The sequence below is a fragment of the Staurois parvus genome, unplaced genomic scaffold (genome assembly GCF_062004578.1).
Source record: "Staurois parvus isolate SC_StPar_1 unplaced genomic scaffold, SC_StPar_1.0 ptg000985l, whole genome shotgun sequence".
Lineage (NCBI taxonomy): Eukaryota > Metazoa > Chordata > Amphibia > Anura > Ranidae > Staurois > Staurois parvus.
This window is the reverse complement of record NW_028318781.1, coordinates 1,956,963-1,971,718: the sequence shown is the minus strand read 5'-3', so window position 1 is coordinate 1,971,718 and position 14,756 is coordinate 1,956,963. Positions and strand designations below refer to the sequence as shown.

General features: G+C 45.6%; 1 protein-coding gene across 2 annotated transcripts in view; it reads left to right on the top strand.

The window, feature by feature from the left end:
* Nucleotides 1–6,516: 6,516 nt before the first annotated feature.
* Nucleotides 6,517–14,756, top strand: part of PUM2 (pumilio RNA binding family member 2) — a 103,794-nt gene continuing 95,554 nt past the window's right edge. For both annotated transcript variants that reach the window (XM_089657349.1, XM_089657347.1), the window contains exon 1: nucleotides 6,517–6,662. The gene's annotated coding sequence lies outside the window, so the exon portion shown is untranslated. The remainder of the gene's footprint in view (nucleotides 6,663–14,756) is intronic.

The following is a 14,756-nucleotide window of genomic DNA, read 5'->3' as shown; positions in this document are numbered from 1 at the left end:
TCCCCCCTTTTTTTGGGGGAAAAAAGTGCGTCTTATGGAGCGAAAAATACGGTACATTCCCTGTGATAACAATAAAAGTGATCCAAAAAGAAAGGAACAGTGTAAAAAGAAAAAAATCAAAATTAAAAAATTAAAAAAAGAAAAACACCCCAACCCCTCCCTTCCCGTGCTGTGATAGGTAGTGAGGAAGTGATATGAGGAAATGTCCTTTGAAAACCTGAAGGTGGTCATTGAATTTTGTGGGCCTGTATGTGGCTAGGCTGCCAAAAAGTGGATTCAGCATGCCTCTCAGCAAATTCCTTGGGGTGTCTACTTTCCAAAAAAGGGGTCATGTGGGGGGGTTTTTTCGTGCTGCCCTGGCATTTTAGCATCTCAAGAAATGTGATAGGCAGTCAGAAAGTAAAAGCTGCGTAAATTCCAATATACAGGCCTACCTCGGTTTAAGAATGCCTCGGTTTACGTAATTTTCGGTTTACGAATGAAAATCCATTGCAATAATGGCTTGGTTTACAAATGTTTTATTTTTTACAAATACGAACGGATTAATTGGTTTTTAATGCATTTACAAATTAATTTTTAAGCATGTCCCTGTACAGTACTATGCCTTTAAAGTGCACTTTATAAAGAGTTTTGAACAGATAAGACTTTTTTTTTACTTTTTTCTGACCTCCGGAACAGATTAATTGGTTTTCAATGCATTTACAATTTTTTTTCGCAATACAAATGAATTAATTGGTTTTCAATGCATTTACGAATTAATTTTTAATCATGTCCCTGTACAGTATTTATGCCTTTAAAGTGCGCTTTATAGAGAGTTTTGAACAGATAAAAGACATTTTTTTTACGTTTTTCTGATCTCCGGAACGGATTAATTGGTTTTCAATGCATTTACGATTTTTTTTTCGCAATACGAACGGATTAATTGGTTTTCAATGCATTTACGAATTAATTTTTAATCATGTCCCTGTACAGTATTTATGCCTTTAAAGTGTACTTTATAAAGAGTTTTGAACAGATAAAAGACTTTTCTTTTACTTTTTTCTGACCTTCGGATTAATTGGTTTTCAGTGCACTCCTATGGGAAACCGCATTTCGGTTTACGAATTTTTCGCAATACAAAAAGTCCTGCAGAACGCATTCAATTCGTAAACGGAGGTACGCCTGTATATACCATAGTTTGTAGACACAATAACTTTCACATAATCCTAATAATATACATGTATTGGGTTTTTTTTTTTACCAAAGACATGTAGCAGAACACATTTTGGCCTAAATTTATGACTAACTTTGAGTTTATTGGATATTTTTTTTTATAGCCAAAAGCGCTGCATGACCGCTCAATTACCAGTTGCAATAGTGAAGAGCTGAATAGCAAAAATTGGCCTGGTCATGAAGGTGGTTTATCTTCCGGAGCTGAAGTGGTTATTATAAGTTTACCTGTAGGTAAAAATGTCAGACACAAGTTTACTACCATTTTAAAGGAATGACCAAGGCTGTGGGACAATGCTAACACATTTTAACTGATATTTAATGCAGTAGTTATTATTATTATTATACAGGATTTATATGGCACCAACAGTTTGCTCAGCACTGTACATTATAATGGGAGACAGTACACGAGACAGTACAGTAACAATACGATTCCATACACGAGGGGTTCGAGGGCCCTGCTCCTTGGAGTTTACAATCTAGGAGGGAGGGGATAGTGGTACAGGAGGAAATAGCTGTGGCAGATGGAGTGGTAGGAAGAGTGGAGGAGTTCAGTAATTATCTGAGGGTGGGTTAGGCTTCCCTGAAGAGGTAGGTTTTCAGAGTGCGCCAAAAGGTGAGGAGAGTAGGTGATAGTCTGATGGATTGGGGTAGGGAGTTCCAGAGGGTGGGGGTAGCCCTGGAGAAGTCCTGGAGATGGGCATGGGAGGAGGAGACCAGGGAACTAGAGAGTAGGAGGTCTTGTGTGGAGCGGAGAATAGGTTTTGGGTGGTATTTGGATACCAGATTGGTGATGTCATTTGGGGCAGTATTATGAACAGCTTTATACATCAATGGTGGCGGGCTGGTAGTTAAGTAAAAAAGTTGACTTTATACTACAGGTAAGACCATAAAAGGTTTTACCTGTAGGTGCCTTTGAAATGGTTCGAGCTTGTGCCGTTTAGTGAATAGCCGCATCAGCTTAAGCCGACGATGTAATTTGTGCGCAGTACTCTCTGCATGTACGGACACTGAGTGTGCTGCGGATCCAGGGAGCTCCATGCCGCTATTGCGACTCCCATACACAGAAGGAAGACGGATCCGCCTACAACAGTGACAGCGCATTGCTGGAAGCGTCCCGTTTATAAGACAGGTCCATCATATTGTTCTAGTATGTGGTGCATAGTAGCACATTATGGCATTGTCCCTCAGGGTGACATTTATTATTTTTTTACATTTAAAGTGGAACAATACTCACCTAAGTTGCAGTGATGTGGCATCCTCAAGCTCCCCGTCTGGCTGCTGACATCTTCAGGTGGCCGGCTTCCAGCTCTCGTTCGCTGGCCGCTGTCATTGGCTGGGCGCGGATAATGTCACACCTGCGCATGCACGTGAGTGCACAGATAGATTAGGCATTTCCAAATTTGTACAGTGAGCTCACTGTACAAGGGCAGACAGGAGGGTAAGTAGTTTTACCCTAGGTTCACATCTAAGTGTTTTCCACAGCATTTTGCAGAAACGCACTACAGTCCATTTAACATGATTTCCTATGGGACACGTTCACATCTCATTTTTACCAGGTGCTTTTTTTTGGAAAGGATCAGGGATTTTTTTAAATGCAAAAAGTTGCATTTTTGGTTCTTTAGACTTCAATGGAAATGCTATAGAAAAGCATGTAGTGCGTTTTTGCTGTGTTTTTGATGCATTTTTATCTGCCTAGCAACAAGAAGTAAAAAATGCAAAATGCAGTAAAAACGCGGCAAAAAGGTGTCAAAACGCATGTGCAAAAACGCAAAACACACTGCAGAAACGGCTCAGACTGCAAACTGCATAGGTGTCAACCTAGCCTTAGCCTCCCTGGCGGTATGATTATTTCAGATTTTTGGTGCTGAAAGCAGTACCATTATTTTGCATGGAAATATGTAGTTTTTTTATTGTAGGCTGTAATTTTTAGGAATAACTCACTGAAATCTGTCCGAACAAGAGTCTAGTAAACATCCCGGGTATGATAAAATTTGAAACACAAAATCATAAATTATAATTTAATAAATAATCATACAAAATAATAATATAATAATAATACATTTAATTCAATAATATAATCAAACCAAAAACACTGAAATTTGAAATATAGCGCCAAGTTCGCACATCACTGAGCAAAGTCGCAAAACTGTTTTCAGTGTCTGATGACGAATTTCCCCACGAATCATTATCACTCAATTCTGCAAGTGGTTCTAATTTACTATCGCTGTTCTCTAGCCAGTCTAAAACCGATTTTGACCTAAAGGGACGCTTTTTGGACGCCATGGACTTTTCTAAGTTTCCAGGCAGAAAGAACAGTCAAAATGCAGGCAGGGCACAGGACAAAGCACTCGGGACAAAATGTATGTGAAATGCTTTGATACAGGAATGTATTACTATGTAAAATTCGTTTTGAAAAAAATGACTTTTTTTAAAATTTTCAAATTTCCCACCGCCGGTGGTGCCCGTACGTCCCGACGTCACAGGGACCAGAACACAGAAACCGGATGCCGGCATCAGCCGGAGGAGATGGCTGGGGACGCTGCAGGGGACACATCGCGGGAGCGAAGGACAAGGTAAGCCCTGCAGGGACTCCCTATGCAGCGCCGCATGGTAAACCCGAGTGTAGCTTGGGGATACCGCTTTTGGTACAGAAACTTTACCCCGAGCTACACTCGGGAATACCGCCAGGGAGGTTAATGTAGAAGAGACCAAGCATGTGACTTTTGCATTATAAATCCTGCCTGTCTGTTCAATTTAATGACTTAGCCTAAAGTTCCACTTTAAGTTTACTCCTGCTTTAATATTTTCCTTGTTGTGTAACTCCTTTTTTTTTTTTTTTTTTATATAAACACAAATGTTACATTGTAGCTTCAGACAAATTTACATTTCTTTCACATCAATGTAACCTGTTGATTCCCACAGATCTGTAATATCTACACTTCCTTTGAGTAACAATATTGTAACACAGCTGCTGATTTGCAGTGAGGTTTCAGGTTTGCAACTACCATTGATTCGAGATTGGCAATCCTGTAGAATTTTTGTCCAGATTTGCCCAGACCAATTTTTTTTAAAACCATAATGCGTTGCGTGACTTGGAACTATAACAAACAGGATTAGAGGGGCTAATAAGGGGGCTTTTAGATAAGCCCTCCCTCGCTTATAAAAGAGATGGCAGAGAGCAGATGTCAGTTTAATGGAAGCTGCTGTAGGGAAAGGAAAGCTGACAAAATGCAGAGGTAGAGATTAGGGTCAGTTAAGTAACTGTACTTTAATTCCGATTGCTAGCTCTTTGGACAATCAACCCCTGTGCTACTTTATTATTCTTAGTACTGGGGGCTTTTTTGTCTTCAATTTTATTTTGTGGTTGATTTTTGGTTGGTGGCCATTTTTAGCTTCTGTCCTGTCCACAGCCCTTACATTCATAGAAGCTGTAGTATATCCCGTATAAGGCTTGGTTCACATATGTACGGGTGTTGCCGCTGCGGATCCACACAAAAATCCGTGCAGCTGCACCACCCACACAGAAGAATGCAGACCCGCGGGCCACTCAGCAGTTTGTATGGCCTCCACTTGCTTGTATGCATGCTTGACAATGTCGGGGCATGCTCCTAATGAGATGATGGATGGTGTCCTGGGGTATTCCCTCCCAGATCTGAACCAGGGCATCACTGAGCTCCTGGATAGTCTGAGGTGCAACCTGGTGGCATTGAATGGGCCGAAACATGATATCCCAGAGGTGTTCTATTGGATTTAGGTCAGGCAAGTGTGGAGGCCATTCAACGGAATCAATTTCTTCATCCTCCAGGAACTGCCTGCATACTCCGGCCAGATGAGACCAGGCATTGTCGTGCTTCTGGAGGAACCCAGGACCCACTGCACCAGCGTAGGGTCTGAAAATGGGTCCAAGGATTTCATCCCGATACCTAATGGCAGTCAGGGTGCCATTGTCTAGCCTGTAGAGATCTGTGCGTCCCTCCATGGATATTCCTCCCCAGACCATCACTGACCCACCACCAAAACAGTCATGCTGAACGATGTTACAGACAGCATAATGTTCTCCATGGCTTCTCCACTTCTCCAGACCCTTTCACGTCTGTCACATGTGCTCAGGGTGAACCTGCTCCCATCTGTGAAAAGAACAGGATGCCAGTGGAGGACCTGCCAATTCTGGCGTTTAATGGCAAATGCCAATCGAGCTCTATGGTGCCAGGCAGTGAGCACAGGGCCCACTAGAGGATGTCGAGCCCTCAGGCCACCCTCATGAAGTCTGTTTCTGATTGTTTGGTCAGAGACATTCACACCAGTGGCCTGCTGGAGGTTATTTTGTAGGGCTCTGGCAGTGCTCATCCTGTTCCTCCTTGCACAAAGGAGCAGATACCGGTCCTGCTGATGGGTTATGGACCTTCTATGGCCCTGTCCAACTCCCCTAGAGTAACTGCCTGTCTCCTGGAATCTCCTCCATGCTCTTGAGACTGTGGTGGGAGACACAGCAAACCTTCTAGCAATGGCACGTATTGATGTGCCATCCTGGAGGAGTTGGACTGCCTGTGCAAGCTCTGTAGGGTCCAGGTATCGCCTCATGCTACCAGTAGTGACACTGACCCTAGCCAAATGCAAAACTAGCGAGAAACAGTCAGAAATGATGTGTAGAGAAAAAAATGTCAGTGGCCTCCACCTGTAAAACCATTCCTGTTTTGGGGGTTGTCTCATTGTTGCCCATCTAGTGCACCTGTTGTTAATTTCATTAACACCAAAGCAGCTGAAACTGATTAACATCCCCCTCTGCTACTTAACTGACCAGATCAATATCCCAGGAGTTTAATTGACTTGATGCTATACTCTCATTAAAAAGTGTTCCTTTCATTTTGAGCCGTGTAATAATAATAAGCCCCATCAGGACTGGTGAGAGCGAAACATTAATAACAAAATAATCATCATTATCATCAAGTGTGACATCAGCACTGGTGATAGTGAAGCATTATGAAGTGAGAGTGGCTCGTATTGCACATGAGGCAGCAGTGACACCGGCAGTGGCAGTTATGAGCGGGCTCGGTGCTTGTTGATCTATGACACACACACACGGTATATTTGATAATAATAGAGTCACGTGCGCCAGCGCGCTAGTGAAGAGGGACAGAGGATGGGGGCGGGCCGGTCAGGAGTAACAGTGAGCAGAGCAGAGGAAGTGCCAGACCGGAAGTGCCCTTGCTGGTTCACGGCGTCGTAGTAAGGGGAAAGGGGAGGCGTGTGGTGTCAGGTGGGGGCTGGCTCCACCTTCTCTCTTTCTCCCATGCTGCACTGCGCTCCAGGGGGAGGAGGTAGAGCGGTGGTAGTAGTGGTGCTTGTTGGGCCGCCGGTCCTCGCCATGTTGCAGTAAGTCGGGGCCTACAGCCTCCAGTCACCGTCTATGAGGCCCGAGCCTGACTCTGGAGCGGTCACCGATCCCGGCGGTGAGTAAGGACGGTTAGGCAATGTAGGCCCGAGGTTGGGAAGGGGGGTCAGTACAGGCCGCAGTGGGCCGGGGAAGGGGGCACACCGGCTATGGGGTGTATGTAGAGGGGTGATGTTTACATTGGTGTGTCTGTGTGTAGCACATGGAACAATGTGTATAGTGTTGGGGGATGGATGGGATCAGTGTGTATATATAGAGCCCTGGTACCCAACCTGTGCCCCGAGGGCCACATGCGGCCCTTTGATATATGATGTGCGGCCCGAGGATCTCAGCAGTTTGCAGTGTGAACATTGATTATGGTAATAGCAGGAATCTCCACTATCCTCATGTAACATGTTCCCAGTTTCATATTGTCTTCTGCAGGATATCCCCAGCCAAACATGTATCCTGTCCACACTCTCTGACCCTCATTTCCTCTATTATTTATTTCAGGTACTTATATAGCACTGCCAATGTACACAGCACTTTACATATATATATAGTATATTTACATCAGTCCCTAACCGTCAAGGGGTGTACAATCTAAGGTCCCTAACTTACATTCACATACCAGGGACAATTTAGACAGGAGCCAATTAACCTACCAGCATGTCTTTGGAGTGTGGGAGGTACCCGGAGGAAACCCACGCAGGCACAGGGAGAACATGCAAACTCCAGGCAGGTGGTGCTGTGGCTGGGATTTGAACCAACGACCCTAGTACTGCCAGGCGGAAGTGCTAACCATTTAGCCACTGTGCTGCCCCATTAGGTCTGCAGTCTTTGTCCTCTCCAGCATTACATGTATTGACCATTGTGTGCGGCCCTTCGGTGATGTCAGGGGCTGCGTTTGAGGCACCTGTAGCTCATAAGTTGACAACCACTGGTGTAGTGCGGAGAGGGATCCGGATGTGATAGGATAGCACGGAGAGGGATCTGTGTGCGGGCGCGTGTATGTAGTGGGGAGAGGGATCCGTATGTGATAGTATAGCGTGGAGAGGGATCTGTGTGCGGGAGCGTGTATGTAGTGAGGAGAGGGATCTGTGTGTAGCAAGGAGAGGGAGCGGCACACGTGTATGTAGCGAGGGCAGGAATCGGGATGTGATAGGATAGCGAGGAGAGAGGTTTATGTGTGTAGCAGTGAGAGGGATCACTGTGTGTATGTGTAGCGGGGAGGGGGATCGGCGTGCGCGTGTAGCAGGGAGGGGGATCGGCGTGCGCGTGTAGCGGGGAGGGGGATCGGCGTGTAGCGGGGAGGGGGATCGGCGTGCGCGTGTAGCGGGGGAGAGGGATTGGGGTGCATGTGGAGTGAGGAGAGGGATTGGTGTGTGCTTGAGGAGGGGGATCGGCTTGTGTGTGCGTGTAGCGAGACGAGGGATCGACGTGTGTATGTGTAGCGACAGGGATGTTTAACTTCTATCACCTGACTCCTGGGACATGTAGTTCTGGGCACCGGGCAAGAGGTTTCTTTTCCACATTTAGCCCTGCTGCGGGCAAGCAGTAGTCTAAAGCCGGTGGATGTCCCCCCTCCTGCCGCCGTCTGCATGCTGTCCCATCTAGGGACTGTGGCTCTAGGCTCCATCTGCTCGGCTGGGGGCCGGTGGAAGAACAGGACTAATGTTTGTCAGAGACAGCGGTCTAATCCTTCTGCAGCAGTCCTGATATTCACTTCTATAGCAATCCGCCGGGGTATGGAATTGCTGGGAACCGCAGCTCAAGGATTACTCCGCCGGGACTATTTTATGATTATCAGGTGCCGGCTGATTAATCCTTGTGCTGTAGTTGGTTCCCGACAATTCCATACCCTGGCAGAGTGGTATAGCAATGAACGGACGGTCAGGACTCTAATTAAATTGTCTGAATTGCTGCATAATGGTTAGTGGAGGTCAGGAACCGCTGCATAAACATGGAATATTGCAGATAAATACAAGCGGTAAGCACTTGAGCCCAGGGGTTATATAGTCCTGTTCCTTCCCCTGGCACCCAGCTGAGCAGAAGTTTTTTTGTAATTACAGCAGACAACAGGTTACTCAGCAGAAGTTCTGTTCCTGTCCCCAGTTCCTTGCTGATTGCACAGAAAATACTGGAATAGCTGAACAGCCTTAGGGCACATTTACACATAGTACCCTCTGAAGAGCAATCCACATTGATTGCTCTTCACAGGGCACTTGACAGGAAGTGAGGTGTTGTCACCTCATCACCTGTTTAATCCCCGCAGCAGCGCCCACAACTACATCTATTGCACATAAATGCAGGAAACCCCCATTCAATTGAGTGGGCTGCTTTAATGGTGCCGGCCACTGCCATACTGGCACCCCCTCCTTGGAGCATCCAAAAGCTGTCCCAGCTCTTTTACATCCCTAAAGTGTATACAAAAAAAATTGCCCTGTGCCACTAAAGTGTTTGAGTTTGGCTTGAAGAAAAGCTGACAACCCTAGTCCTGATTGACCAGTTGGCACTTTTGTGGTCTGATTGTAGAGGCAGACAAAGACCAGAACCGCTCTGTCCAACTCTAATATTGGAAACAGGAAATGATGGGCATACATCCCTTCCGGTTGCCCCGGATGTAAATGGCGGCATTTTTAAAAACAAAAAGCATTTGATCACACCAATTTTTTTGGGATCCAATGCTTTAAGGGCAGAGAAGGGATCTGGGGTCTTGCTGACCCCAGATCTTTCCATAAAGAGTACCTGTCACTGCCTATTTCTGTCACAAGGGATATTTACTTTCTGTGTGACAGCAATAAAAGTGAAAAAAATTAAAGCCACAGTAGAAAAATATTAAAAAAAAAACAAAAAGCATACGTCAGATCATGGGTAGTAATTCTAGTATCAGACCCCTTGTGTAAATCCAAAGTGGTTAACCTGTAAAGGCTTTTAAAGCTTTGCCTATGGATAGTAGAATTTACGTTGTTTGTTGCTGATGCACGGGCTTGTGCCATTTTAAAGCGTAACATGTTTGGTATCTATTTACATGGCGTAACATCTTCCGTATGTTACCAAAAAAAATTGGGTTGTGTATTTTTTTTGCATTAACCACTTTGCCAGAAAAACTGCTACAGGGCGGCAGGGGTGTGCAAAATCACGTATATTGCATTTCCATGTAGGGGGCGCGCGCGCGAGCGCCACCATTCGCGGCCTCGTCTGTCGATCACCAGGTCCCGGCTGGTGATTACTTGCCGACACCCGGTGATCGCTGAGTATCTCCAACAGGGGAGAGAACTGTATGTAAACAATACAGTTCTCTACCCTCTGTCAGCTCCTGCACACTGCTTTGTATGGCTCTGCACTGCACAGTTAACCCTTTGATCGCCCCAGATGTTAACCCCTTCCTGCCCACTGCCATTAGTACAGTGTCAGTGCTTTTTATTAGCACTGATCACTGGGTATGTCAGTGACACAGTCAGTTCCCCCCAGTGTCAGAATGCCCACCGCAGTCCTGCTATAAGTCGCTGATCGCCGCTATTACTAGTAAAATAAAAAAAATTAAAAATCCAGTGTATATATACCACCATTTTGTAAACGCTATAATTTTCTTGTAAACCACTTAATTTACATGTATTGGGATTTTTTTTAGCAAAGACTTGTAGCAGAATACATTTTGCCCTAAATTTATGATTAAATTAGATTTAAAAAAAAAAAAAAAAAAATTTTATTGGACATGTTTAATGGCAAAAAGTCAAATCTTATTTTTTCTCAAAATTGTCGGTCTTTTTTTGTTTATAGTGCAAAAAATAAAAAACGCAGAAGCGATCAAATAACACCGAAAAGGAAGTTCTATTTGTGGGAAAGAAAGGACTTAAATTTTATTTGGGTACAGTGTTGCATGACTGCGCAATTGTCAAAGTAACGCAGGGCTGTAAAGCAAAAAATGGCCTTAAAAAAAATTGCTTTGAAAAACTGCTGCGCAAATACCTAGTGAAATAAAAATTGCAACACTCACTAATGTATTCTCTAGGGCCTTCACTTTAAAAAAAAAAAAAAAAAAAAAAAAGTTTGTGGGTTCTAAGAAATTTTCCAGTAAAAGATATTAAAAGTTTAAGTTGCCATAAAACCCCAGACATCCCTAAAAGCACCTTTGCCTAATAAAAAAAAATCAACCCTTCATGTTTTCCATCCTGGCAATTTAAACATTTTTTTTTTTTATCAAGACAAGTAGATTGACATGAGGGACAAGTAGACTGGGATCCTTATTTAGTCCCTTGGACAAGTAGTTTTCTAGAAAAAATTTCCACACCCCTGAGCGAGAAGAGGGATCGTTGTGTGTGCGTGTAGGAGAGGGTTTAGCATGTTTTATGTGTGGCGAGGAGAGGGATCGGCGTGTGTGTAGCGAGGAGAGGGATCGGCGTGTGTGTAGCGAGGAGAGGGATCGGCGTGTGTGTAGCGAGGAGAGGGATCGGCGTGTGTGTAGCGAGGAGAGGGATCGGCGTGTGTGTAGCGAGGAGAGGGATCGGCGTGTGTGTAGCGAGGAGAGGCATCGGTGTGCTTGTGTGTGTAGCGAGGAGAGGGATCGGCGTGCTTGTGTGTATGTAGCGAGGAGAGGGATTGGCGTGCTTGCGTGCGTAGCGAGGAGAGGGATTGGCGTGTGTGTGGCGAGGGGAGGGATTGGCGTGTGTGTAGCGAGGAGAGGGATTGGCGTGTGTGTAGCGAGGGGAGGGATTGGCGTGTGTGTAGCGAGGGGAGGGATTGGCGTGTGTGTGGCGAGGGGAGGGATTGGCGTGTGTGTGTAGCGAGGGGAGGGATTGGCGTGTGTGTGTAGCGAGGGGAGGGATTGGCGTGTGTGTAGCGAGGGGAGGGATTGGCGTGCTTGTGTGTAGCGAGGAGAGGCATCGGCGTGCTTGTGTGTGTAGCGAGGAGAGGCATCGGCGTGCTTGTGTGTGTAGCGAGGAGAGGCATCGGCGTGCTTGTGTGTGTAGCGAGGAGAGGCATCGGCGTGCTTCTGTGTGTGTGTGTGTGTGTGTGTGTGTGTGTGTGTGTGGGGCGAGGAGAGGCATCGGTGTGCTTGTGTGTGTAGCGAGGAGAGGGATCGGCGTGCTTGTGTGTGTGTATGTAGCGAGGAGAGGGATTGGCGTGCTTGCGTGCGTAGCGAGGAGAGGGATTGGCGTGTGTGTGGCGAGGGGAGGGATTGGCGTGTGTGTGGCGAGGGGAGGGATTGGCGTGTGTGTGGCGAGGGGAGGGATTGGCGTGTGTGTGGCGAGGGGAGGGATTGGCGTGTGTGTGTAGCGAGGGGAGGGATTGGCGTGTGTGTGTAGCGAGGGGAGGGATTGGCGTGTGTGTGTAGCGAGGGGAGGGATTGGCGTGTGTGTAGCGAGGGGAGGGATCGGCGTGCTTGTGTGTGTAGCGAGGGGAGGCATCGGCGTGCTTGTGTGTGTAGCGAGGAGAGGCATCGGCGTGCTTGTGTGTGTGTAGCGAGGAGAGGCATCGGCGTGCTTCTGTGTGTGTGTGTGTGTGTGTAGCGAGGAGAGGCATCGGCGTATGTGCAGCGAGGCTGGACATATATTTTGTAGGGGTGTGGAAATTTTTAAAAATACTACTTTTTATAAGGGACTTAATGGAGGTCCCAATCTACTTGTCCTGATAAAAAAAAATCAACCCATTGCATTTTCCATTCTGAGAATTTTTTTTTTTTTTTTAAGAGTGCTTTTAGGAATGTTTAGGGCTTTTAAGTCCTCATGCACACTGGACGTTTTTACAGCTGCTGGTTTTGTCTTTTGAAGTTTTCTTCTACTGCTAGCATGTTATCCGATGTGTCCATGCACTAATAGACTGTAATCAACATTTTTTCGGTAGGGACGTTTTTGGCTGGAAAAAAACCCCAGGACTAGTGGGTTTCTAGAGGATTTTTTTTAGCTATAAAAATGCTCTAACGCTGAAAAACTTAATGCCTCAAACCGGTGTTCTTAGACTTTTTTTAACCAAAAAAAAAATTATTTTTCTAAAAACGCAAATGTTCTCAAAACACCCCATGTTGATGGAGTCTGAAAATGAAAGGAGCTGTATGGAGACTTAAACTTGTTTTTTATTTTTTCCTAGAAAATTTCTTAAAACTCCCAAACATTTTTATTTTTTTTTTTTCCTTAAAGCAGAGCCCCTAAAGATTTAATTGGTGGGTTTTGCAATTTTTTTGTCACATGGCATTTGCACAACAGTTTTTCAAACACAATTTAAAAAAAAAATACATTTTTGGAATTTTAATGAAAAAACAAACAATACATGACTAATTTTTTTTGGTAAAATATCAAAGATGTTACGCCAAGCAAACAGTTGCCAAACATGTTATGCTTTATAATTGCATAGCCCATGTAACGGCAACAAACAGCGTAAATGTTACTATTCATGGGTGATGCTTTAACCACCTCCCGCCTGCCATATTGTCCAATGATGGGCGCAAGGTGGTTCTCTCATTCTGGGAGGATGTCATATGACGTCCTCCCATTCTCACTGTGCATGTGCGGCTCAGGGAATGCGCAGCGCGACGATCAGCGGTGCGCTGTCCCTCGGACACAGCAGATTGCCAATCACAGAGCCGACGATGTCGGCTCGGTCATGAGATCAGCTGTGTCCAATCACATGTAAACAGGGAAATGCCGGTTATCGGCATTTCTCTCCTCTAGAGCTGTCACGCTGACAGCTCGAGAGGAGAGCCGGTAATCGGCTTACCGCGGAGGGGACATGTACACTGATGATCAGTGTGCCATGATGGTCAGGGTAGCCCCAGCAGTGCCAACTGTCAGTCCATCAGTGCCACATGTCAGTGCCACATCAATTCCACATCAGTGCCCATCTGAGCTGCCTTTCAGAGTCATCCATCAGTGCTAGTCAGTGCCGCCTATCAGTGCCGCCTGTCAAAGCCCATCAATGCCACCTACCAGTGCCTCCTCATCCGTGCCCATCAGTGCAGCCTATCAGTGCCCATCACTGCAGCCTCATTAGCGCACATCAGTGAAGGAGAAAAATCACTTATTTACAAAATTTTATAACAAAAACTTAGAAAAAATGTTTTTGTTTTTCAAAAGTTTCAGTGGTTTTTGGTTTAAGAAAAAAATAAAAAATCCCGAGGTGATTAAATTCCACCAAAAGAAAGCTCTATCTGTCACAAAAAAAGATATAAATTTCATATGGGTACAGTGTTGCATGACAGCGCAATTGTCATTCAAAGTGCGTCAGCACTAAAAGCTGGAAATTGGCCTGGGCAGGAAGGGGGTATAAGTGCCCTGTAGGCTAGTGGTTAAAAGCTTTTACAGGTTCCCACATTATACTTGCACAGGAGGTCTGGAGCTAGAATTACCGCCCTCAACCTGACGTGCACGTTGATACCTCACGTGTGTTTGCATGCATGCGGGACTGATGCATTCCTTAGTTTTTGTGCGTGAGCACGGGGGGGGTGACAGGGGTGCTTTAACATTTTTTTTTTTGACACTGTCGCTTTTAATTTATTTAAATTGCTTTTATTGCTGTCATGAGGAATGCCAACATCCCCTGTGACAAGACGCAGTGATGGGTACTCTTTATGGAGAGATCTGGGGTCAATGAGACCCCATATCCCTCCTCTGCCCTCAAAAGCATTTGATCACACCAAGATTGGTGTGATCAAATGCTTTCCATTTTTAAAAATGGCACAATTTCCATCCGGGAAAGTTTATGTATGCTTATCACTTCCTGTTTCCTATATCATAGATTTAAAATATATAATTTATTCTGCACAGAACTGTAATCAGATGACTATTACAATAAATGAAAATATAAATATTAAATATATATGTCCTGCTTCCCACTGGACCAGTCCCGCCCCCTGCTGCCTATTGGCGGAGAGCTCCACCGGTCAGAGCCAGGTGTTCTCTGTATGGCTGCCCAGCCCTGATTCCGTTCTTATGGAGAGCTGCTGGTCACGGAGAACACCTGGCTCTGATTGGTGGAACTCTGCGCCAATGGGTGGTGGGGGGCGGGTCTGAAATGGACTGTGCCTCTGCCAAGTGGGAGAGGGGTTCCACAGACGTCCAAACAGACTGCAGAAGGCAACGGAAGGGGACGCCCCCCACCTCTCTGGAGCTGCTTGGACCGGTTTTACGAAAGCCGACCGTGTATCAGAGATGAGGGGCCATTTCACGCAATGTTT